General features: G+C 41.6%; 1 protein-coding gene across 10 annotated transcripts in view; it reads right to left on the bottom strand.

Annotated features, from left to right (window-relative positions):
- The window catches only part of LOC124138501 (5-hydroxytryptamine receptor 1D-like), a 194,683-nt gene that overhangs the window by 14,715 nt on the left and 155,117 nt on the right, over positions 1–24,851 (bottom strand). For 9 of the 10 annotated variants that reach the window (XM_046505197.2, XM_046505193.2, XM_046505199.2 and 6 more), the window contains one exon: positions 11,289–11,339. The exons of the other annotated variant lie outside the window; for it this stretch is intronic. The gene's annotated coding sequence lies outside the window, so the exon portion shown is untranslated. The remainder of the gene's footprint in view (positions 1–11,288; positions 11,340–24,851) is intronic. 10 annotated transcript variants of the gene reach the window in all.

The raw sequence follows: 24,851 nt of genomic DNA on the forward strand, positions 1-24,851 counted from the left end.
GACGTGACACCCGATGGTGAACAGCTCGCTAGTTTTATAGAATGACTGGAATCGAGTTTTCGACGTGCAATGTGTAAAAATGCAATTTTGCAGAAATATTGCTTAAAGAGGTCGAAAATTTTACTTACTGGTATAATGAAAGATCTACAAGTATAAATATAAAACCCTAACATTTGCGGCGGGGATATTCAAAAATTGTTTGAAAATCATATCGGGAGTCGTTTTATTCCGATCTACAGGTTTTTTTAGTCATCGTCCCGCACTCAATTTCTTCAGCTACAGCGGGGTGGATCACGGCACAGCAACCTATATCTGGCGGCGTGCATCACGGCACAGCCACCTATTCATTGCAGGGTGTCTTCCGCGCCCTAGCCACCTAGCCACTGTTTTGAAACTATTCAGTTATTTATAGATCGCTGGTTAAATATAGAAAGTGAGAAAGGTTTGAGAAAGAGTATACGGCCTAAGAAACAAACATAAAGACTCAATTGACGGTTGCTTTTTGTCCCGTTGCGCTGTGATAGCTATCGTCTGTGTTGTTCGCTGGCTTTCAGAGATTCTGTCGGTGAGATAGCCATACGGAGTCAAAAAGCGGTCAGATGGGCGACTCGTCCCCGTTTTCAAACAGAGCTTGATTGACAGGTTCAAAGGTTTTTGTCTACATGCAAGATAAACATCTTTTACCCTCTGTTACTTTTTTTCAAAAGCTGAAAAATATGAACGACTTGTACTGATTTAACGGGAAGCTTTTAGATGCTTCATTTAATAACTTGATTTATGTAAAATATATGTATTCAGGTTTAAGGGCCGCCGTGAATGCGCTGTATAATTGCCGGCTGTAGCGTTACACCTCATTCACTCACACCGGCGCTTGTGACAAACCCAGAATATGACGACCTTGGTGGGTACAGGCTTCGCCCCCCCCCCCCCCCCCCCCACACACACACACACTCCCCCCTCCCTCCCACCAGGCTTCGGCTTTAGGCTACGGGGCCCGGCCTTTTACTGACCGACATATTCGTTCGGGGGGACGAAAAGATCATTCACACAAACCTACGGTAGCACAAATAGTTTTGGCAATTGATTGTCGAAGATTCGACACCTGTAAATTTTATTCAGCGCGTAAGGGACATGACGTCACAAAGCGTGATGGACTAGCGTCCAATTACTCAGGCTTTCTGTCTAAAATGTATTATCACACTTGAGTAAAATATTCTAAAACTGCACAACAAAGTATCTAATACCTTAAATAATTAAAAATAGCATTTGAAATTGCCAACCGGAAAGAAATGCTTTCAAATAAAAGTTGTTTCCGCGTTGATACGGTCCTCAACAAAATCATTGTCATGACGGGATGGGGGACCAATCAGAATCAGGTTCTAAAATGTCATGGTAGAATAAAAGAGCTTATTTATAGCTTGAGTGTGTTCGAAATATTCCAGCCCATTCGGCCCTCTCAAGATAAAATGTGTCAGTATCAAGTTCCAGATTCATAAGGATTTTGGGCTCTTTGAGGACAAGCAACGAACTACAGCAAGCAGGAGTGAGGGCTTAGACGAGTGATAAGTGGTAAGGTTTGACGGTGCTTGTAGAAATATTCCAGCAATATCACACCAGGGGGCACCGACAATGAACTGCCCATATTGTCCCAGTGCTCGGAGAATCGAACACAGATATTCAAAATGGCGTCGAACATGTTATCATGGAAGGAAATGCGCATTCAAAATGTCATGAGATGTACAAAAGGGCCGCCCCCATCCTCATCGGGATCAGCCACTGTGAGTTGTCCAATTCAAGTGTTGTCTTGAATCTATGACCTGTCTGTATGTATGTCATCATGCCCTGACGACAGGGAGTATTGTTCATGCTATCAACCATCAGTTTGCCTCCCCCAAACTCGCTGCCGTTGTACTGCTCTACCTTGGCTGACAGCCATGCACGACATTCACTCACTCACCCATTCAGTGCACCACATGGCTTGAGATTGATTGAAATGGACACATAGAGAGATCCCACTGGTTGGAGGATGCACATTGAAATGTTAGTCACCTCACCTCACCTCAGAATATCTGACAACCGTTGAAACGTAATCTAACTCCGTTCAAGGCTGCAATATGCAAGAAACTGCCGCGACCGGCGAAAGAATTTCCCCTACATCATGAATTTATGCGACAATTATTTCTGTGAAAAAAACGTCTGTTGAAATGTACATCCACAAAAGTCTGGTTCACTGTCTCCATAATAACGCCCAGGTGCACAATAATTTAACGCGTGGAGCAGCTCTCGACGCACACAATACATCGGCGCACCTGTGGGTATCCTTATTCCAATTATTAAATACATTTTTAATGTATCTTCTTTTCTCCTGTCTCCAAAGATACGACGCAATGAAAATAAGCACTAATTGGTAGACAAGACCACAGAAGACATAATCTTAACACATAAGTACATTTGTGTTTTTCTCGATGAGAAAAACGTCACTAAGCAACGTGGATTTATCAATGTAAATATTATTGCAGGGAATTAACGAGAATGGTGATCAAATCAAGCGATACCGTGAGAGTGGAGAGAGTTTGTAAATAGCAATGAAACCCCTCAACTCAACCCAGGCTTAGCAAATCAATACAGGCTGCAATCCGTTGCTGTAACATGAGCAGCGCACACAGAGTCTCCGCGCGGACCGTGCATTGTGGAACACGGACAATTACGATGCTCCGTTGGTGGAGTCATACAATTAATTTGAGCCAGAACATTTGATTAGGATGAGCTTAGGTTAATACAGTCTTTGTTTGTGAATCAATTGCAGTAGTTTGTTTACCGTCATAATACTTTTATTCGAGTGGACACTAAACATTTGTTTAGTCGAAGCAGGCAATACAGAAGATGGTTTTCAGTTAATGCTGCGATAGATATGATGGCATTGGGAAGTCGGCAGCTGTCTCGGGATTAAGTAGAAACGTCAACAAGGAGTCCAAACAATGAAACTGGATGATTATCAAATTATAAAATTTACCTCAATCTCAGGCATTTGAAGCTTTAGACAAAGTTGGTTGGTTGGTTGGTTGGTTTTTTGTTTAACGCCGCACTCAGCAATATTCCAGCTATATGATGGCGGTCTATAAATAATCGAGTCTGGACCAGACAATCCAGTGATCAATATCATGAGCATCGATCCACGCAATTGGGATCGATGACATGCATGAACCAAGTCAGTAAAACTGACCACCCGATCCCGTTAGTCGCCTTTTACGACAAGTAGAGTCACCTTTTACGGCAAGCATGGGTTGCTGAAGACCTATTCTACCCCGGAATCTTCACGGGTCTAAAGACAAAGACATCGAACGATAAAAAAACACTCAACGCATTCATACATGTAGGTCGCAAACAACATATGGTAAACCATGAAATGTTTACTTTGGAATTAATATTATATACACAAAGCGAGAAAATATTTGTATCACAATGTAGGAGCGATGGGACCCACTTGTTAAAGCGTTCGCTCGTCACGACGAAGACCCACGCCGTGACATTGCTGGAAAAATACTACTCACCTGCTGATACCATTAAGTGAGAGCGAGTATGGTTTTACGCCGCATTTAACATATTCCAGCAATATCACAGCGGGGGCCACCAGGAATCTGCTTCACATATTGTACCCATATGGGGAATCAAACCCAGGACTTCGGTGTGATGAGCGAAAGCTTTAACCACCAAGCTACCACACCGCTCCAAAACCATTAAGGGCTATATGTTATCGCAGTTACCCAAATCGTTTAGAAAACGACAAACAAATTTCATAGTGTAGGGATTCCACTCTTAACACTTAAAGCGCGTTGTCATAGTGATAAACTCATTTCATTATTATGTATGAGTATTTTACGAGCATGTTAATAGATGTAGAAGACATGCGTTCTCGACTGCTGAAGTAGCAAGTTAAAGAAACCTGAGACGGCGATGTGACGATGTTACGTCCAGACCCATGCTGTATAGCGCTAGTGACAGTCAGTCGGGCGGGACAACTGAGTGGTCCACACACACATACTCCCAGGCTATATATAACCCACCACACAATACCACTCACACAAGGCAATGTGAATGACAACCATGGGATATCGGTAATAGGTTATAATATGTCAGACAAATATTTGGGTCACACCCCAACCCCAGTCTCCATTGGTTCAAAGGTTGCAATAGGTTGGGGTATGATGGATGCCCACAGGGTTTTGTCCCTTGATTAATGGCTGTTGCTGGTGGGGTGATCTTGTCCCTGGCGGCAGGGGGTGGAGGGATGATATTGGCATATCTACACATACACAAAACACCCCCAAAAATGTGTCAGGTTGGTGATAATGGAATAATACTCTTTTATCATCTGTTAGACACCTGCTTGAAATCGTGTAAGGTTTTACGTCTCTGATATATGTATAGACATACTACTACCGGTCTGTGGATGCAGGATACAACTGAATTTTTATGAATCAGAACACGCTTCTTCCAGTACATTGAGTCTCCAGACCTACTTTATTAATAAGAACAAGGGCCTATTCACGAAGATGTCCTGGGGCTAACATTGTGGTTAAGCTGCTGTCGTGAATAGGCGAAGCTGGACTGTAAAAGTCCCCGATAGTAATGATTTTTCTCTCCTTTGGATTAAGTAGACAGAAATAGATTTTTTTTTAAAATATTAAAAAAAGATAAAACTGCTGCGGGCATTCTTAAATGTGACATGGAAGCAAAATGTATATTTTTATCGGTAAAGTATTTTGCATACATTTCAACAAATATCACAGGATCATCCAATGCAAATATATAAGGTTCTTCCATCAGTCCCAGAAAACCACTGATTGACAAACACTTAAATGATACAAATAAAACCCTTTCACTGATCATAAGAATGCTGAGGGTATTGTATCATGAGCACGTGTCCACGGATCTCTATCAAGTACGATGACACCCGGTGTCCGCAAGCAAAAAGGTGAGCACAGCCTAAACCCGCGGCACAGCAGTTTCCGTGGCTGTCATGTTTTACTGTAAAATGACACCCATACTCCTTAGGTTGTGTCTGTTACATGTTACAAAGTACAACAGAGATACAAGTGACCCTCCATTATATACACTCACAGACGTTAAAAGATGGTACTTGTTGTTACCCTGTCTGGCGCTAGGCATTAAGGGGCTCAAACAAGGACTAGTCGGCTCGGAGTCAGTATACTGTGTCTGGGTGGGGTATTCATGTTAAACTGCGGCATGGTATTTCAGTGGGCTAGCATTATAAATCGGCATCAGTCCGGACTAGTACAAGCAGCCACACACACACACACACACACACACACACACACACACACACACACACACACACACACGCATGTACAGCGCTATATGTGCAATAATCTTGGACGCGACGTTAAACCGCATTTCACCTCACCTCACCTTACCTTTCACGTACCTTTAGATTTCTTATAATCGTGGATGATTTTTGTCACTTGTATGTCAGTCATGACATGAGGTATACCTTTGAGGTATACATAGATACCTTTAAATACCTATAACCAGTTTTGTACCCACCAAGGCAATGTTTAATACAAACCGTTGCTTTTACACAACTTCGGCCAGGAACAACTAAAGTTTATAACCACTTTTGAGTACAACTGTAACAGAATTGTTGTCAATTAAGATATAGAGCTCCATATCATATGCAACATGTTCGTGTTGTGAGTCTAACAATAAGACACACCACAGAAAGAATGAATATATTTTTACGCCGTTTACACAATATTCCAGCACTATCTCGGCGGGAGGCAGCATAAGCTGGTTCCACATATTGTACCCATGTAGGAACTCGACCCCAGGCGTTCAGCGTCATGAGCGAACACTTAACCACAAGGCTACCCCACCCCTACAAAGATACCTATAGATTGGGTGCCCGAACGCACAAGGATAGTTCGACACTGAAAACAAGGTTGGTAATCTGTTTTTGTCATACCAAAGAGAACCCAGCGTCAATATTGATACCGCAGAACTGATGCGGATTCAGTCGGTGCCACCACGTTGCATCATCTAAAAGATGGAGATGGGGAGTTAACGAGGTATCAATGTGTTTCTATGCATATCAGGTTCCGAACTGACAACGGAAACTACTAAGCCATACGTGTGTTAGGCCAGCTGATTAGAATCAAGTTTTCTCGTTAAGCAAAGTTAGTATTGCAATTAGATCCCATCGATGTTATCGAGTAAAAATATGTCAACATCAACAATAATTTTTTATATTTTATCATATATAACAGAGACACCTTTGTCGTAGCGGCGCGTAGATATACAACTACGTTTATAACGAACACGCTTATAACGAACTGACGTATAGAACGAACTTATTTTTTGGTCCCGGCCATTTGCTGCAAATTTGCTTTTATACATGCTTATAACGATCTACGGTTATAACGAACTAAAATAAGTAGTCCCTTTGAGTTCGTTATAACCGAAGTTTGCCAAACTCATCGAACAGACTTGTTTCTGTCTTTCAAAGAAACAACCCAGTGATTAGAGTAACAGGTGTAGTCTCATCGTCAAGGGCACGCATCACAGGTCAAAGCCAACCTCGATCCAGGTGCAAATTATATATTGCTTCTCGGTTCACACCACTTAAGTCCCATCAGCTATATGAACAAAACATAGGGAACATATCTGTGGGTTGAGTAATGCGCTGGTTCTTCATTGAATTGCCGTACAATGGGCTATTATTAAATAGTATGGCTACATGTTCCACATACGTATTCAACTGCTGTTGGCGTGGAAATATGCCCAGACATGTTTTTAGGATGATTCAGACGCTTCGATATGCTGGCCTTGGCATTTGTCTATGTTACATTCAATGGTTTAAATGCCATAGAAACAAAGCATGGTATATCAAAATACGTTTGGCGATATCCGTGGCCTCGCACTTCTGATGCATTTCACAAGACTGACTGATCTTCAATATCTATTTACTGAGTGTCATTTATTTAATGACGTAACATCTGCTCGTATATAATTAATAACATCCATTTACACGGTCCTAAATCTACCCATACATATACTGAATATGCATGTGCATGTGCATGTGGCTGGCAAGGAATTCCCTATGTACAGAGTACATAACCATAGATTGAGAAGTTATGTAGTGAGTTTATTCCATACTATTCTGTTTATATGAATCTTTGGAATTATTTGAAACCTGGCAATGAGATTATTCGGAAGATGTTTTCCATCAGGATATCAACAACATACAGAGTACTTGAACAAACATTGCTGTCGTGTATAATTGTGTTGATATATGCCTCGGGTGTTTATCTTTCTTTTCATAAATGATGTTTCATATTTTATCATATCACTCCACGTGAGCAAACACATGTATTTTCCGGTGAGATGAATATATTCTGTTATCACTGTGAGACCCATATATCTACTTATCATACACACCATGCTTGAACATTTTTTGACAACTTCCGCGGAAGCACTCTATGAAAACATATAAGATTTTTTAGTGATTTTCTTATCACAGGCTAGGCTAAATATGTACACATTCTGTGAATAAATGGGTTATATATACGCCATAAATCCTTGCTTTTTTAACTTTTAATGAGCACTCAGAATCTTCATAAAGGTGTAATAAATATGCTTGCAAGAAACCATTATATCTCCATATACGTGCCTGTCATAAAGCCGGATGCAGAGGACGTTATACCTGATATAACTAGAGTAAAGTATGTGTGCCAGTTGGTCGGAAAACTAGCATGGAACTCCTTAATAAATAATAATATACACGCTGGTGCAGATTCGGGTAACAGGTGAATAACGAACGTAAAACCAATAAAAAATAATAATGAATGAATGTATGAAATATTGAACGAAAACTTTTAATGTTGAATGAATTAATAAACAAACAAACAAATGAATGAATGAAGGAATGGCCGGTTGATTGCATGTGTGATTGCATGAGTGAATGTAGATAATGGATGGATGGATGGGTGGGTGGGTGGGTGATGACACGGTTTGGATAAACACATAGGAGAGTTGAAAGCACAGCTGGATCAATGAATAGATGTAAGGAAAAATGAATAGCAATTCCCTTAAATACGAAACAATCACTCAGACCGTCTCTGAATTTATTTCGAACATATTTATTAACCATGATCTATTATTTTGAAATATGAAGAACATGTCGTGAACGACAAACCACTGGAAAAATTAGGGACATGAATCACTATCAAGGAGTTATTCTACCAGGTTTTCGCAAAAAGGTGACCGGTGTCACTCGTCACAAACACATTCAAAGGCAAGTCAATCTGAACAAAACGGGAACATATGGTACAAAATAGGGAATTGCATCGACATAATTTTTGTCACCGACGCGTCAAATTTGGAAATATCCTCACCATGTCTACCATACGATATTGTTAAAGCTTTTTAAGGCCTTGATTGTAGTAAATCTGATGTAAATCTGACACTTTTGAGAAAGAGGCGTATGAAAAAGTCTCTCTGAAAGAGATACTTTGGTTTAACACTGCTTTGAACTTTTAACAGTATTTCTCACTACAGTCGCCTTCGCGTGGCAGGGAAGCCAAGGTCTCATACGTGTACCAGCGAGTACAGGTATGGTGCCGACAAACCTAGAAATATATTTCTTGGATTCGATCCGACGACCATAAGTTTCTGTCATGCCTAAGGGACGCAACTCGCCGAAGCGAATGGCGGCACCTAAGACGACTGAGCCACCAAAATGCCATATAAAGCAATGTACGCTCATATAAGACCTCACGACATACATCCACGTCAGTTGTATATATATATTCATACCTATATCAAATACATCAGAATAACCATTTCTTGTTTGTTCATTTTTAGATACCATCAAACAAGGGTGTATACCTCCTTTGTCCTGTAGTTTATTCGTGACCTTATAATCCTCCAAAACGATAATCAATATGAAACAATCCACATTTTGAAATAATTTGGAAAGAAAGAAGTTCGACTCATTTTGGGGACCTAACGTTACCCTACGCGGAAAGGGTGGAGTTACAGTAGATTCCCTGTTCTTAAAATCATTCAATGAAAAGTTGTTACCCAGACTCTTTTATTGGACCTAACGTTACCCTATACGGAAAGGGTGGAGATACAGTAGATTCCCTATTCTTTAAATCATTCAATGAAAAGTTGTTACCCAGACTCTTTTACTGGACCTAACGTTACCCTACACGGAAAGGGTGGAGTTATCGTTGATTACCTATTCTTTAAATCTTTCAATGAAGAAAATGTTACCCAGTAGTAATCATCCTGGAGTCTGCAGATAGGCCACCATTTGAATTATTCAGTGAAGTATTAATGTGTTTGTATGACCGTATGAATTTACCCTATTTTGATCCGTTCAAACATATGGTAGAACCTCAGCGTCAACGATACTGGTCCCTTATCTAATACTGTACAACCCTGGGTCGTAAATATGACCATGTGACGGCCGTGTTACTGATATGGCGGAAGGACCAACACTAATTAACCCCACGACAGTTATTGCAGCCGATGATCCTCCTTCAATTACCCTGGGCCTGCTTTCTGTAATGGCCTGAATCTGGTTCGATAGTGCTGGACAAGACTGACCACCATCTCACGGAGTCAAGGGCTTTCCACATCACGACTAATTGCAGAGTACAACTTGAACCAGAAAATGAGGACACCATATTGTTGTGGTCATGGAGTGCTTGGTCAGTAGTGACTGCGTACAGTGCTGTGGTCACTAGCAATTCCATACAGAACTGTGACCCGTGAAGATACGGGTACACCAGGTCTGCAGTAACCCATGCTTGCCATAAAAGGCGATTATGCTTGTCGTAAAAGGCGACTATGCTTGTCGTAAGAGGCGACTATGCTTGTCGTAAGAGGCGACTATGCTTGTCGTAAGAGGCGACTAATGTGATCGGGTGGTCAGGGTCGCTGATGTGGTTGATGCATGTCATCATTTCCCAATTGCGTAGATTGATGCTCATGATGTCAATCACTGGATTTGCTGGTCCAGATTCGATTATTTACAGACCGCCGTCATATAGCTGGAATATTGCTGAGTGCGGCGTTAAATAACAAACAAACAAACAAAACATTCAGTGCTGTGGTCATGTGTGACAATCCAGTCATCTTCATAGCAGTGTGGTTATTCACTAGTACTCTGGAGCAAAACGCATTGCTAACACAAACACTATCCACGAACCAATCACCTAAATGAACGCACCGTTGTGAAAAATGATTGTACGAAAGGTTGGGTACCCCATCACCGACCTCATCCTCAACAACAACCACCCTACATACCCCTTACACACATACACTACCAACCCCGACCCCTAACACCACAAACACCTACCCAGCGGTAGCTCAGCCCCTTACACACATACACACCCAACCCCGACCCCTAACACCACAAACACCTACCCAGCGGTAGCTCAGCCCGTGACACACACCCACACCCAACCCCGACCCCTAACACCACAAACACCTACCCGGCGGCAGCTCAGCCCCTTACACACATACACACCCAACCCCTAACACCACAAACACCTACCCAGCGGCAGCTCAGCCCCTTACACACACACACCCAACCCCGACCCCTAACACCACCAACACCTACCCAGCGACAGCTCAGCCAATAAAGGTTCCAGTCGCACGAGGTGTTAGACGGGCTGGATCCGCCAACAATCGCTGACATTCACACGTTACACGGCACGTCTCTCAAAACCGGCAATTCTAAACCATGACGAGCAGGTTCAAACAGTTCCTATTTGATACATGATATCGCCACAAGTAATGAAAAGGGGACAATCCGACCCGGTTGGGTCCCGTCTTCGCCAGAGTTAAAACAGGATGTATCAACAATGAGACGTTTTTTTCACAGGTAACAGGATGTTATTTCAACATAAACTGTTCCTTACTCCGGGACTGCGTCATATACAACAGGTTCAACAGTCATAACGTTCTATCAATGTCTGAGTGAGTGAGTGAGTGAGTGAGCACCTAGAACGAGTGCAAGAGAACAACGTGTTCTTGTGGTTTGAAAAAAACACACGAATATTTATGAGTGAGTGAGTGACGTTTTACGCCGCTTTTAGCAATATTCCAGCAATATCACGGCGGGGGACACCAGAAATGGGCTTCACACATTGTACCCATGTCGGGAATCGAACCCGGGTCTTCGGCGTGACGAGCGAACGCTTTAACCACGAGGCTACCCGACCGCACCGTCTATGCCTGAAAGTTACATAGTCACATACCTGTTATATCTGAATGTGAGATTGTCAACGGGAGCAGGTCCTTTGTCCAACCTGAAAGAAACGAATATCGTTGTGTAAATTTGTCATAATTATACGGTAATAAGGATTGATGTCGTTTAAGAAATGTGTGATACCACGCACACATACACTCACAGACAATCAGATACACACAGAGACACAGACACAGACACAGACACAGACACACACACACACACAGACACAGACACACACACACACACACACACTCACACTCACTCACACTAAACAGTATGACGACTAATGTGCACTAGGTTGTCTGGTCGATGTTAATATATGTTGTGTACTGTACACTGACACACACACACACACACACACACACACACACACACACACACACACACACACACACACACACACACACACACACACACCATATGTCACACGCTATCCTTAACAGTTGTCTGCTATTTCAAATGTCAGTGTAAAGACCTTTGGCAAAAAAACTGCGATATTACTGTCGATATAAACAACCAGCCAGGGTTTTTGAAGACACAAAACTTGCGTGCACACGCACTTATTCCAGGTAACACACTTGAAACAGGTAAATTCTTTCTCAATGGATGCTGGCAAAACAGCATTCCACGTGATTGGTTGTTGATGAGATTCTAGCACGCTATCAACATGCAGTCATATACAAAACGAGCTTGCCTTATTGTATTGTTCTTGTGTGTTGAATATGATAAATATAATGCTGATTAGATCTAAGTGGGCCCAAATTGGCACTGGGTGGGTAAATCAGCTCCAATCACGAAGGTCGAACAAAACAATCTAAACAAATCCGGTCATTACTTCGCCATGGAAGCCAACACCGGTCATACTTTAAACACATCTTGTGACTAACGTCCACAATAAAACAATGGGCTTAACGTAAGGATAAGCTATTTAAGGAGCTATTGCATCACGGGACGTAACTCTGGAAGTAATGAGGAATTCCTTATGACTTTCTGACGTAATTTGTTAAAACAAGTTTTATGACTGTTCAGTCTGTGCGATCAGCGGTCGGCACACACACGATACGTCTAGACGCAGTCCATTCAATACACGCAGGATTCGGGTAAATGGTGTTAAGATACCAAGAGACAGATGTTTATATAAGTAAAGAGTAATCATTTCTGGCGAAATGGAAATTACATAAATACATTTGATACGTCTGCTCCAGACTGTACAATCATTGCGAGGCCAAGGTTGGCAACACACGATCACTCTGTTGTGTATCGATTTGAAAGAGGCTGTTTACACATATTGGATGTTAATCTAACTAATAAATGTGTCAGGTATATTGAAGCGTTACTGTTTTATGTTCTACCTTGGACAATGGTAATGGTGATTCGGCGAAATCAAAATATTTACACAAAACCTTAACTAAAAGCGACAAACCCTTTCTGATATCTCTACTAAACGCAGTCAATTGTGCGGTTTAAGACTACATCATCAATATCTATATCATCAATGCCCATGAATTACCATCAAATACGTGTTCGCGAAAAGGCAAACACCCGTCACAAACACATGCAAAGGCGAGTCAATTGTTGCTCTGAAACACTGGAACACGTGGTACAAGTCAAACTTGGGAATTGCATCGGACATTCAGAAATGTCTTTCACTTAAACCACGAATGGAAAGGTAGGCGACTTACAATCTATATTTCATTTCACATGTAAATTCATTCGATAGTTCTGTATTGATATTGATGGAAATACATGATTGTTCTGAAGCCATACACGCCCCAACATGAAACAGAACCCGTCAGCAATAAAACAGTTACGTTTAAAGGGTGAGAATTTAGAAAGTTTTAAAGTTTCCAACACAAAACAATATATTGTATTAGGGAAGGCAAATTGTGTAAAGAGTTATTTACAACCTGATTGTAGTGCTACACGGGATAAATTCAAGAGTTAACTCACTTCCATTGATCAGGACCCTGAAGAAAAAAACATTGGCTATCAAATCGCTATCTCCCCAAATCGCTTCAGCCTTACAAATTCTCATTTCAGGACATACAAGAATATAATGACATCGGGTGATGCTGAAACATGGCCAAGCAACACGGAACGAGTTCCACGAATCACATGCATACTGAACATTAACGTTGGCGACACAGCACGCCTGGAAATTTGAACCGCTGATCTCTAACTCAAAGCGTATTCCGCTCCAAACGAGAGCAATAGTCATCAGGGTACCTACTCGCACGGGCCTCTTGTTGATATAGATTAACGACATCGGGGAAAGCATATATCCCTGCCTGGGCACTCACTTCAAGAACTGTATTTGTAAATTACGTGGTTTGAGGTGTGTGTGTAGGTGTGCTGCTAAAGTAGGTGTGTTCAGAATCGAACACGGTCTAAGCTATTAAAGTTGATATATTTACCATAAGACATATTTAAGAATTGACTTTAATATTTTTTTGCTTTTATGAAGGTATAAACATAAAAACCGTGTGTAAATTATGTAAATACGTCAGAAATAATAACTTCACAGACTGCTTATTCAAGCATTAACACACAAAAACGTGGACATCAATACACTGATAGCAGTGGCATCGATCAGCGAAATAATGCAACAGTTCCGCCCACTATATCATCAGCCAAACAGTAAATAGTAGTCTGGTTGTGGGCGTGACCTAATTGTTTTCGGTTTATGGAAGCATAAACGCAAATATAAATGCTTGATGAGCCGAACAAATGTCACAAGCTCCCATATCTAGCAAAACTACTTTCCAAAGCGGTTAATAGCCACTACGCTCACCTCATGTATTTATAAGGAGATCTGAACTTGGCACTTTGGCTGAAAGAGCGAACGCTTTAACCATTATGCCTTTTCAATAATCACGAAAGTCAACGAGCAGAAAGTATTAGCTGTAGCGATATCGTTTTAAGCCGCTTTAAGCAATATGTTTTAGGCTTCATGTATGGTACTCATGTTGGATGTGAACCCTGATTGACCGAAGACTGTAATATACAGTAAACTGCGTTTATAACGAACAGGCTTACAACGAACTTACAGATATAACGAACTATTTCTTGGTTCCGTCTATTTGCTGTATGTATGCTGTACATATGCTTTAACGAACTACGACTTAAAATCAGTGGTCACTTTGAGTTCGTTATAACTTTAGTTTACTGTAAATGACCATGCAAAATAAATGCGACATTGCTGAACTCGGGGAAATGCTACTACGTTTATAACGAACATGCTTATGACGAAGTGACGGATACAACTAACTTATTTTTAGAACTTTGAGTTCGTTATAACCGTAGTTTACTGTAATACCTTAGAAGTTCGTAAACGGGCGGGTATATCATACTCCGAGATATATCAGCAGGATAACCCGCAGTTCATTCCAATTACTGACACGCTACGAAGCCTCACCTAGACATATCAATACTTTGACCTTGACTATGAATATACTAAGCCTGTGTCTTTATCACTAACCCGATCATACCAATGTGGTATCTCTCTGAAAAGGAACCGGCCCTTCAACAAGACAAGTAGTACTACATATATCTATGCTGGGATTTCTTCGTAAGACCTGAGATTGAAATCATATTATCAGTGGAATGGTTGATCCAACGATTTTCCTCTTGAGACAGACGACAAGAACCAGTGTCCAGGCGGTCATTGTGGCCAACTACAAGCTTCATTATTATCCCATATATCAGGTTTCTGGACAATGGGTTAATAGGTCATTGGATCCAAAGGTCGCCAGTCGTATAAGCATCGATGTGTGAATATAATTCCTAAATGATCGCTTCCTTTCGTGAGAATAAATCACCAGGGACTTCAATTGTTGCCGAAGCCCAGTCTCTCGTTTCATGAGACCCCGTCTGGCTATGGTAGAGTTGTCGACATGCGATGCAATGTTTTTCACAATGATTGTTAATTGTGTTGTGTAATTCACTTGTAATTACAATCGCAACGTGGCGAGAGACTGTTTTTTACAGACTGTGTTGCTACAGAGGAAATGAGCTTACCCTTTCGTGTATGATTTAGATGTTTTTGCAAAATGATATTACTAGCTCTAGGTTTGTAACATTTGTATCAAACACATCGTTTCCATCATCAGCCGTATCATCGTTTCAGCCGCTACTGAGTAGACTGTCCACATGTTCATCTGCAATCGCTCACCATAGGGCGGCGGTCGGGTAGCTTAGTGGTTAAAGCGTTCGCTCGTCACGCCGAAGACCCGGGTTCGATTCCCGACATGGGTACAATGTGTGAAGCCCATTTGTGGTCGCCTTGATATTGCTGGAATATTGCTTAAAGCGGCGTAAAACCATACTCACTCACTCACCATAGGATTGAACCATGCTACTTTCAAGGCTTTGAAAAGTAAATTATATGTTTCTCTTTCAAGTCATTGTTTTTCAGGGAGAACATTTTTCATTTTGTGATAACATCCAGTTTTGGAATACAGTTTACAGTATAAATCTCATGATTATCGGGATTTTTGCGGACGAGTTATCTCCCTTTGTTGGAACAACGTCACAATGGTTCCTGGAGAGCTTTCTGCACGAAAACGGCTCGGTGATCTGTTCATTTTAAATAATATCTGTGAACAAAGCACCACTCGGTAACATACATGTCGGTTAGATTCGACATTTCCACAAGACAGGTGGGCAGGACATGTTTGGCCGAGATAATGTACGCCTCTGTATCCTTTTGTCCCATGTCTGGCACCGACCGTCTTTGACAAAGTAGTGATTAGGTATGTCCCACAGACCCGACACACAGGTGACTGGTGCCAGACAGCAGGTACACATGTGACATTTGAGTCTGTTTGTGTGCACAATCGTGGCCTGCATGATGACGCAGTACAAGCGAACTCTGCCAATGCAGTGATAAGGCCGTCCGTGTATAGGTCATGTAGTTGTATGTCTCAAAAGAGATTGACATGCCTCACTATCTGCAATTTTCAAGGAATTAATTGAAAAAAAAACTGCTTCTAGGAACTATGTTTTCACTTTAACTGTTCTCTCCAATGCCACTTCAAGACATGTCTCAGGTTAGTTTCCAGCAATACTGTTCTCCAAAACTGCCCTTGCAGAATCCAGGCCTAAACCGGGGTAGCCTAGTGGTTAAAGCGTTCACTCGTCACGTCGAAGACACGGGTTCAATTCCCAACATGGGTACAATGTGTGAAGCCTATTCCGGTGTCCCCTGCAGTGATATTACTGGAATATTGCCAAAAGCGGCGTAAATCCACACTCACTCACTCCATGCCAAACCACCCGATACTATAGCCGTGTCCCAATCGTCTAAGGCGCTGCAGTTCGCTTTCTAAGCTATTTCCCAACTATCCATTGTTTTCCCTCACTTTCACGTCTATTACCCATACTTTGTTTAATTAATCCCATGTCAAGTCTTCACCATCTCCTTATTTTATCCCCGGACTTTTCCCTGCTTTGCCCATTCTCCACATACCCTATGTAGTATCCCCGCAATGTTGACGAGTATGTCTCTTTCTGTTCTAGACCACCCCTGGTATTTGGATAGAGTGTCTGCCCGGAGACCAGATCGCTATCCGCGTAATTCCAAAAGACGTTACAAGATGGTACTTGTTGTTTCCCCGCCCCGCGCTCGTCATTAAGGGGATAAAACAATCGGCTCGGTGTCAGTATACTGTGTCAAAGTGGGGCATTCATGGTAAACTGCGGCATGGTATCTCGTTGGATTAGCGTTATATTGTTATACGTCAATGACAGAGGGTAACCAGTCTCGATTAACAAAAACCTTAAACCGCCACACTTACATACTAGTGCATGCAGGTCGCTATACAAGTGCAATCTTGTACGCGATGTTAATCCTCATTTCACCTCACCTCACCCACCTCACTTCACCCCACCTCACCTCTTCAAACCCAACAATGCTGCTCAACTATCTCTCGCAGCAACGTCGGAACATGTCCGCCACTTTATTATCTGGAGTAACCAAAGCATCTACAGCCGTTTTTCCTGCCAAAGTCCTTTCCCTGCACAGACATCTTCATGCTATATTAAGATCTTTACCCAACTCTTCCCACCCATCTGACCTTTAAGAATGTAATCAAATACATGTTTGATAGAACCCTTCCACTTGCTCGCCCCTATCCATTCTGCCACGGACGCATGCGTAGCACAGTAGGTCATTATGACATAATGATGGACTAGGAAACCTTCTTCCTATTTCTCAATGGAATTGCTGGTGTTTTCCTGGCTAAAGGTGAGGAAACAGAGCATACCACGAATATAAAAATGTTTACGTAACTCCAAGACATACACGATGCTCAAACGGTTCAAATGGGTTTTATAGCGGCTGAGGACGAGAGGTCATACGTCTGAACAATTTCACCCAATGCTGTCGGAGTATGTACAATAACATTCATAATAATAATCATTCATAGGTTTGATCACCGTGCAGACATCGTATATATCAAATTAGCCACCCCTAAGTAAGATTATTGGGAAGTACGTGCTCACTGAAGACCGTGCCAAGATTAGATCTAGAAATAGAATGAACTTCTTGGTAAGCACCATATCTGACCTTGTGATAATTGTTTAAGACAAAAGGCTTACATAACTGAAATACTACTCAAAGCCGCTGTAAGGGCAACTCACTCACACATCTCACGAGGTCACAGCGCGCTGGCTAATGAAGCAGAATACTAGTACGTTGAAGGAACCAAATGAAAACAGCCACTTAACATTTCATCTCCATATTGAGGCCTGGTGGTTAAAGCGGTGGCTCGTCACGCCGAAGACCCGGGTTCGAGTCCCCACTTGGGTACAAAATGTACAAGTTTCTGGTGTACTCCGCTATGATATTGCTAGGATATTGCTAAAAGCGGCGTAAAACCATAGTCACTCTCCCTATATTGTAGAACTGTTCGCTAGATGTTTCTCGTTTAAACACACAATGTCCTTGTTTGAAATATACAAATTGCTTACTGAGTAATAATCCTATATCATGGTAGACTACTGTTATCTCTTAATCAGCCTGCAGGCAGTGAACAAGTCGCGTGAGAAAAAAGGTATTGAATATGTATATGATACTGTCTGTGGACTATTGGGTTACATGCCCTCGTCCATGGACTTCGCGTGGACGTCCACGACGGCGCACGCAATCATCAATAAAGGTACTGACGTTAGATATGATCAATGGCCGCTGGCCAATATACCTAACTATACAGTACTTCAAGACAGATCATTGTGTGATTTTGAAGACAGCTCTCAAGGAGACCTAACTTCAGAAACTCAAGTCCAGAAAGAACTATGTGATTGAAATTGTAGATTACCCTTGGAAATAATATATCACATACGAATATACTGAAGTTTTCGAATGTATATACAGTAAGGTGGTGTTTATAACTACAATGCGGTCGGCGGGGTAGCCTAGTGGTTAAAGTGTTAGCCCGTCACGCCGAAGACCTGGGTTCGATTCCCCACATGGGTACAATGGCAGGGGCAGATGGTAGAGGGTGGGATAATGTCAGGGGGCGAGGAAGGAGGACAATGGCTGGGTAGAGGGTAGAGGACAGAAGGCAATTGCAGGGACGAGGGTAGAGGATCGGACAATATCAGGGGGCGAGGCAGGAGGACAATGGCAGGGTAGAGGGTAGAGGACAGAAGGCAATTGCAAGGACGAGGGTAGAGGACGGGACAATATCAGGGGGCGAGGCAGGAGGACAATGGCAGGCTAGAGGGTAGAGGACAGAAGGCAATTGCAAGGACGAGGGTAGAGGACGGGAGAATGTCAGGGGGCGAGGCAGGAGGACAATGGCAGGCTATAGGGTAGAGGGTTGAGGACAGAAGGCAATTGCAGGGACGAGGGTAGAGGACGGGAGAATGTCAGGGGACGAGGAAGGAGGACAATGACTGGGTAGAAGGTAGAGGACAGAAGGCAATTGCAGGGACGAGGGTAGAGGGGCAGAGGAAATTACGTGGGGAGAGGACAGAGGACAGAGGGCAGAGGACAATGGGAATAACAGAGGACGGGAACAGTGAATAGAAGGCAAAGAAAAGAATGCAGAGGGGAACGCACAGGAGCAATGGTCACAACTAAGGACAGGGAACAGAGGTCAATGACCATGGAAGGCGGCAGATAACATTGGACTGAGACAAGAAAACGGAGGACTGAGACAGACAAATGACAAAACGCAAAGGATTCAGAGATGTGACCACATCTTCCATGAAATCTCTGCAGCATGCACTCGCTTGACATTGCACATTTTGAAAATCATGATTATATATCAGGCAATTGAAGATTATTCATCCAGCACTGTAGGGGATAAATTAGCTAATATCTGCATGTGATCATGATCTGATGACAAACCCAACTACAGTAAACTACGGTTATAGCGAACTCAAAGGGACCACATATTCTAGTTCGTTATAACCGTAATTCGTTATAAGCATATATACAGGATATATACAGCAAATGGCAGGGACCTTAAAACCAGTTCGTTATATCCGCCAGTTCGTTATAAGCGTGTTCGTTATAACCGTGGTTTACTGTAGTATGATATATTTGTGAAGTAAATCGTGCCCGTAATTCATGGTCCGCTATTACTCGGATACTAGCACTGTGTCGGACTTATCTGTCACCCACTTCCCAACAAAAGACTCGTATAAATATCCTGATTGAAATCTTTCCCGGAGAAGGTAGTAAGACAACCAGTACCGAACAGCGACTAGTACGTACCCGAGAGACCATGTAATACTCTTTACAATGAGAAACAATGCACTAATGCGTACTTTGTCTACACATGTGCAGTCTGTTATAGGCGCTATGAGTGCCACAGGTTTACACCATGCAACGATCACGTGAAAGGATTAACACAAAATATCCGATCTTACATGTGATAGGTGGTAACACCCTGCAACCTTAATGGCTCGGGGAAATATGTTAAATAAGCGTTATATATACCTGCATATGATTCAGACAATAAGGACCATATTATACAAGTAGAGTCACGTAAATACGGATTTTATGCAATTAATAATGAGTTGCGTGAATAGGACATGTACCCTATTCGCGAACAGCTGGTGTCACTAGTGATATTGATTGATCATTTATATAATTTCAACACTATTTTCCTTTTACGCCCAATGGAATAATCATTCATAGGTTTGATCACCCTGCAGACATCGTATGTACCAATAGGACATGTACCCTATTCGCGAACAGCTGGTGTCTGAAGTGATATTGATTGATCGTTTACATAATTTCAACACTATTTTCCTTTACGCCCAGTGGAATAATCATTCATAGGTTTGATCACCCTGCAGACATCGTATGTGCCAATAGGACACGTACCCTATTCGCGAACACCTGATGTCACTAGTGATATTGATTGATCATTTATATAATTTCAACACTATTTTCCTTTCACGCCCAATGGAGTCTGTTGCGGCGGATAATCGAGACTGATTATTCTTCCGCCTTGACGTTATATTTTTATGATTATTAGATTAATGTCAAATACTGCCATCATGGAATATATATACATGACTCTTGCTTTCTGGTGATCTCAGTAAGGTATGTTTCATGTATATAAATGACGCCAACAGTTATTCGTAAATCTGAAATGTGCTAATCCGGACAATGTCTATAGGTAAAGTACGGATTAACGAGGTCTCGCTGTTAACACACTTATAAACAATGCCGGACAAAAGAAAGTATACACTTGAAATTGGACTTGACTTACAAATTACAAACGTTTTGAAAACGTTACAAGAATGAAAACAGTCGCAGAAGCACTGCAAGCATCAAGTCCAAAGCACAACTATGATATCCATATAAATAAAATACAGAACCATAGAATAACCATTTCTTCCTTGTTTCATTCTAGCCACCATGAAATAAGGGTGGGTACTTTCTTTTGTCCGACAGTTTATTCTCAGTGCTATCTGTGTTTACGAACACACACTGTAGAATGTAAATTGAATTTCATTTTCTAAAATAAATTACGTGACTGCATACCCAGACATACTTATTTGTATTGTGAAACCTGTTTGACGAACCAATTAAGATAGAATAGCTATTTTTACACTATGCTCGTTGAATGGAACAGCGTCACAAGTGTTTTGAGGACATGATCAACACAAAGAGGATGTACAACCAACAGACTGAAGACAGACATGGTGTCTGTTCTCACAGGAAATATATCAGGAAAATGCTATATCACTTTACGGTATTTTATATTATAAAGATATGCATGAATCAGGATGTATTAATGTGATACACCATCCCGGACTCTCTATGACTGTAATGATATATCCAATGGACTTGAGGATGGGAGGGGGTGGCTGGTGGGGGGTGGGGGTTCGGGGAGTGGGGCGTGTGTTATAACCAGGATATAAAATTTAACAATATACATTGAAGTCGTTAAAGCGCTTTGTCGAAACTCGTTCCACACTTTCAAATTCTCTGCATAGTTTCCTTCATAGTCAGCCTTGAAACATGCTTGTGGACGCAAGGGGAACTAAGTGAATAAGGAAAAGCGATAAAAGATTGGATGCTACATTTCTTTCATATAGGCAAATCTGTGTTTAGGTTTATAATGTTTATCTATACTGGTAATGAATAGTCCAATACCCTTACGTCAACATATAATAAATGGGAAAACTGTTAACGAAATATTAATAATTCATATTTTCATCAGTTTTTTCCCGGTAGCAGGAAGTGTGAGGCATACATATTCAAATACGTGTTTTGTAGCGGAGATGCCTAGTTCTTTCGACACTTAGAGATATGGTAATACTGACGAACTGAAAAGAATTTAGATTAAAGGCCATTTAACTGTGGAGACCCACTTGTGTTACTGAACTAAGAAATATCTATTCATAACCCACGGGTCATACGGGAACTGACATCAGGAGGCATAGAAAACTAGATGTTTCTGGAGCACGTTTGAGGAGAGCGGCAGGACGTTTTTTGTACTTTCTAGGGGAAAAGGGTACACTTTTTATTTTTTCCCACCACGAATACCAACAAAAACTTCGGGGCATATATTTATATCGGCTGTGAGTTGTCGACATGGGCAACAGTGTCTTCTTCATACGACGCGGGAAATTCGAAAAAAGATTTTTGTTGTGGGCAATAAAAATTACTGACGCGTATGATTTATTGTATTTTCGTGACCGTAACTTTTATTCCGCTCTCTTTATTACAGAATTATTTATGTAACATATGCATGTACACATAACGCATATTAAATATATTTGTACGAATACGTTTAGGGCGAGAAACATTTTCCTTTTGTAGCCTGACACCATTACAGAGGGTACATATCATTTTGACGTGAACATGTACTGCACTTTGGTAGTGGACTGTCAGTACTGAAACTGCATTGACCATGTCAAAATAGAATCAATTGTTATTTTTACATTTGGGATAAAGTCTTCCAGACAACAGCTGATACCTTTGTAAAAAAACTAATATTCAACTCACGATATGTAAAACTACCCGACGTGCTTCGTCTTGTCAAATTACAGTAAGCTACGTTTATAACGAACACGCTTACAACGAACTGACGGATATGACGAACTTTTTCTTGGTCTCGTCTATTTGCTGTTTGTATGATGTACATATGCTTATAACGAATTACGGTTGTAACGAATTAAAATTAGTGGTACCTTTGAGTTCGTTATAACCGTAGTTTACTGTAGATGTATTGTTAGCGATTACAGATATTTGAAATTCAGCCAATCAGGTAACGACTGACCTCAATATACATTCATGTTCTGATGTGTTTCCAATTATACAAAACTGTCATATGCATGTTACTGCTTAAACAAACCTGCTCCAATTGTATTGATATTCATTGCCGATGATAAAAGTTATAGCTTTTTAAAAATTCTGCCGATCAAATGAACCATACCTCATTGGCATGCATTAATATTAACATTAATCCGTATAAAAAGGTACTTACATGTACTTACTGAAGGCTAGCGCCAACAGTTTTGTTCGTAATCCAGGACTTTATTTGAAAATAGGTATCAGTTTATCTCATGAATATGTATTGAGATTGAAACAGCTTAACAATCAACTATTTTTACCTACTTCAGTATTCTATCTGTAGGTACGGCCGCTCTCAGCAATATTCCAGCTATATGACGGTGGTCTGTACGCATCGAGTCTGGGCCAGACAATCCAGTAGTTGACATCATGAGCATCGATCTACGCAATTTGGATACGATGACATGCATCAACCAAGTCAGCGAGACTGACCATCCGATCCCGTTAGTCGCCTCTTACGACAAGCACAGTATCCTCTTACGATCAGCATAGAACAGTATGGGGGCATGGGTGAGGTGCCCGTGGTGCCACTTGCCCCCCTTGACTTCAGATTGTAGGTGAGGTGAGGTGAAATGGGGATTAACGTTGCGTTCCAGATTATTGCATTTATGCGGTGACGTGAGTGAGTGAGTGAGTGAGTGTGAGTGTGAGTGTGTGTGTGTGTGTGTGTGTGTGTGTGTGTGTGTGTGTGTGTGTGTGTGTACTAGTCCGGACTAATGCCGGTTTAATAGTGCAAGCCCACTGAGATAAAATGACAGTTTAACATGTATACGCCACTCAGACACAGTATACTGACTCCAAATCGACCAATCCTTGTTTTAGCCACTTAATGCCGAGCGCCAGGCAGGGTAACAACAAGTACATCTTTTAACGTCTTTGGGTATGACGCGTCTGGTGATCAAACCCCGGACCTCCCGGTCTCCGGGCGGACGCTCTACCCCTAGCTTCAGATTGTAAAAGACATAAGAAGAGTTTATGTGATTAGTGAGTGGGGAAATCACGTTTTAACATTCTGCTCACGTAACATACTCGCTTCCTGGTCCATTGGTATTCTAGTCATGACCACATACCATAGCTGCCCCTACAGCAATCATCTCTCGCTAGTAATACTGAATAAACTCAACACACGTGCCACGTTAATATCTATCGTATGAGGCAATAAATACACTTCATCTAATAGCACTAATAGTGCTCCCCTTGATTCCTATTACCTTGCGTCAAATAACCACGTCTCATCGTGGATGTCAAGTGAGTACAGACTGTTAATAATTCAGTACTTTATTCCTCAAGGTAGCGAGGGATGGGTGGTGGGGTGGGGATGTCAATGGCGGGGCGGGGCGGGGCGGGGCGGGGCGGGGCGGGGCGGGGGAGTAGCGGTTGTGGTAGGGATGGGGATAGGCGTGTCCGGTGCGATTGTGGAGCTGGATATACAGTAAACTACGGTTATAACGAACTCAAAGGGACCTTTTCTAATTCGTTATAACCGTATTTCGTTATAAGCAAATGTACGGAATATATACTGCAAATGGACAGAATAAAAATAGTTCTTTATGTCCGTCAGTTCGTTATAAGCGTGTTCGTTAAAAACGTAAATGTACTAAATATACTATTGTGCAGGATGTTTCTCCCACATCGGGAACATGAAACCAATACCAGACCATCCATGTCATGTTGACACAGCAATTGAAACAACACATAATTTATTTCCTACACCAACATGAAATTAATAATTCATGTTAAAGTAATTAA

This window comes from Haliotis rufescens, unplaced genomic scaffold, assembly GCF_023055435.1.
Source record: "Haliotis rufescens isolate VD_foot unplaced genomic scaffold, xgHalRufe1.0.p SCAF_97, whole genome shotgun sequence".
Classification (NCBI taxonomy): domain Eukaryota; kingdom Metazoa; phylum Mollusca; class Gastropoda; order Lepetellida; family Haliotidae; genus Haliotis; species Haliotis rufescens.